The following is a 3,109-nucleotide window of genomic DNA, read 5'->3' on the forward strand; positions in this document are numbered from 1 at the left end:
CGGGGGCTGCAGGGCTCGGGGCTCCGGGGCTCCAGGGCTCCGTGGCTTCAGGGCTGCAGGGCTCAGGGGCTACAGGGCTCGGGGGCTCCAGGTCTGTGGGGCTGCAGGGCTTGGGGCTCCAGGGCTCCGGGGCTATAGAACTTTGGGGAAGGACAAAAGTTGGAGTTAGCCCGGCCGCCAGCCCGCAGGGCCATCTGGTCACCCAGCCCGCAGGGCCATCTGGTCACCCTGCCCGCAGGGCCATCTGGTCGCCTGGCCCGCAGGGCCATCTGATCGCGCAGCCAGGTGACCAGATGGCCCGGGACGACCCAGTGCCCAAATGGCCTGGGGGATGCTGTACCCAGCTGCCCTTGCAGTCCGGCGAGGGTGGCCAGGCGTACCGAGGCAGCCGCTCTGGAGGCTCCTTCCGCCGGGTGGCTGCTGCTCACCTCCCTGCCCGACTCGCCCTGGAGCAGCGGGAAGGGGAGGCCCGGCCTAGGCCTAGGCCATCTGGTCACCCTGCAGACCCGCGAGGGATGGTGGCTCCCATCCCCGCACCCCGGTGGGGCAGGGACAGGAGGGGGAGGCCCCCGTGCCAGAGGGCACGTGGTGGAGGCAGCCTCCCACGAGCCCACGTTATCCCCTCCGTGCCCTTCCTACCGGCCCGGCGGCAGAGGGACCCACCCCTGGGTGTGGTGGAGGGAGGCATCCGCAGGCTCCCCAGGAGGACAGACAAAAGCTTGGCTCAGAGGAAGACTTTCAATAGATCGCAGCGAGGTAGCTGCTCTGCTACTTACGAACCCTGACCCAGGATCAGGTCGTCTACGAATGATTTAGCACCGGGTGCCCCACGAACATGCGGTGCACTAAGGGCGATAGAGGCGGCCCCCTTCTGTCCGAGCTCCGGTCCCCAAGCGAGCAGCTCTACGCACCGCCCTCCCCCCCCGAGAGAGGCCGGCTATCCCTAGCCAACCGAGGCTCAACAGCACTGCGGTATCGTTACGGTTTAGGGGGGATTCTGACTTAGAGGCGTTCAGTCATAATCCCACAGATGGTAGCTTCGCCCCATTGGCTCCTCAGCCAAGCACATACAGCAAATGTCTGAACTTTCCTCTCGTACTGAGCAGGATTGCTATTGCAACAATACATCATCAGTAGGGTAAAACTAACCTGTCTCACGACGGTCTAAGCCCAGCTCACATTCCCTATTAGTGGGTGAACAATCCAACGCTTAGTGAATTCTGCTTCACCAAGTCCCCGCTTTCACGGTCTGTATTCATACTGAAAATTGAGATCACGCAAGCTTTTGCCCTTCTGCTCCGCGGGAGCAGGGGTCTGGCGTATCCGCAGCGCGCGCCCTCTTTCCCCGGATCGCATCTGGAAGAGCTTCTCCCTCTCCGGGAAGCCGGCCGTGGAGGTGGGCACCTGAGGCACGTGCACGCGGGCAGCCGGTGGGACACCACAGACAGCCTCACGCGGCAGGCAGTCGCCCCGGGACAGGCCCGGGGCAGACCGGTCGCCAGGCCCCTTCTCGTGGCCAAGCGTGCCAGCGGCGTACCTCCGTGGCAGGACCCGGTGAGGGACCCTGCCACGGGCAATCGGGGGGTCTTGTGAGGGGACGAAGGAGAAGCGGAGCTAACCCATCGACGGCCCCAGCCGCGTCCCGGGGAAGCCCCGGGGTGATTGACGATCGAGTGACCCTCAGACAGGCGTAGCCCCGGGAGGAACCCGGGGCTTCAAGGTGCGTTTGAAGTGTCGATGATCAATGTGTCCTGCAATTCACACTAATTCTCGCAGCTAGCTGCATTCTTCATCGACGCGCAAGCAGAGTGATTCACCGCCAAGAGTCACAGGCAACTTTTCGAAAACGTTGGCCCACCTGCGGGTACAGGAGAGGTGGGAGGAAGGCGACACCGTCCGTCTGCTGCCCGCACGGCGAGACGGCCCCAGCGCCCCGTTCAAGGCTTCCCCTCTGGGAGTCATAGTGCACCGTTGGGAGAAAAAAACACTGCCAGGCGCTCGGCCTGTGAGGCCCTGCCCACCCACGGGAAAGGAAGGAAGGGGGCTCCCAGTGCGACGGGAGCAGGCAGCCCCACAGCCGCCGGTTCCTCCCAGAGTAACCGGGAGGGACCGGGCGAGTCTTCAAACCCCTCGGCCTGGCCACACGGGACCAGGTCAAACCGGGTAAATGGCAACGAGGGAGAGTTGCTCCACCTGCACGTCAGCCGTCCGCCGCCGGGCAGCCCCGAGCCATGCCATCGGGCTGCGATTAGCCCACCACCACCCTCGCCCGGGTCGGAGGCGCCGGAAGGAAATCCCCTTCTCCAGTATTGGGGTGTCTTTCATAGATTCACATGCTTGAATATTCCCCGTCGTCGGAGTGGGAGTCCCACGGTAAATAAAATAGCAATAAATGCTAAATATATAATAATATATAATAAATATATATATACATAATAAGGAAAAACCCAAAAAATGCATACAATAACCATCTGGTACCTAGCCAAGAGTTTCCACATAGGAATGCATGGGGAAAAAGAAGTTCCAATGCAGCCTATCCTTGTCATTATGTTAGTCCAAACTGCAGCCAATCAGGCGCCAGCAGCCCTCTAGAACCTTCTCCTCAGAGCTCAAGCCCTCAGATTTTCTACCGCACGTCGTGTGTAAGGGAGTCTCCCTGAGCTCTGCTCAGTTTTGTTTCTTCAAGTGTTCCAGTTTCTTCCAAAATGTCTTCAAGTAAGAAATCTCTCTTCAGAGCTTGTTCCTCCTGTGGAAAGCTGAGATTATTTCACGATGACCCACACAGTAAGTGTATTTACTGCCTTTACCCGGACCATGAAGTGGGTACCTGTAAACTCTGTAGAAAATTCTCAGAGAAAACTCAAAAGGACAGAGAAGGCCGTTTACTTGTCTGGCTACAGAGGCTTAAAGACAAAGATAATGTACTTTCTGACGCTGAAAGTCTTGGGTCAGGCCGTTCTAAAGCAGCTTCTAAACGTGGTAGTGTGCAGGAGGTGCCTTCACCTTTTCTTAAAAAGAGGAAAGTCTCCCTCAAAATGACCCCTGCGGTGTCTTCACCTTTGCCTACCACGTCTGGGCCCACGAGACAAAGCTCTCAGGCTCCTTCTGC

At 59.2% G+C, this 3,109-nt stretch overlaps 1 non-coding gene across 1 annotated transcript; it reads right to left on the bottom strand.

Annotated features, from left to right (window-relative positions):
* Positions 1 to 1,674: 1,674 nt before the first annotated feature.
* Positions 1,675 to 1,828, bottom strand: LOC147709992 (5.8S ribosomal RNA). Its single transcript, XR_015296205.1, has one exon. It is a non-coding gene; the product is annotated as a 5.8S ribosomal RNA (ribosomal RNA).
* Between the last annotated feature and the right edge of the window lie 1,281 nt (positions 1,829 to 3,109).

The sequence above is a fragment of the Lissotriton vulgaris genome, chromosome 5 (assembly GCF_964263255.1).
Source record: "Lissotriton vulgaris chromosome 5, aLisVul1.2, whole genome shotgun sequence".
NCBI lineage: Eukaryota > Metazoa > Chordata > Amphibia > Caudata > Salamandridae > Lissotriton > Lissotriton vulgaris.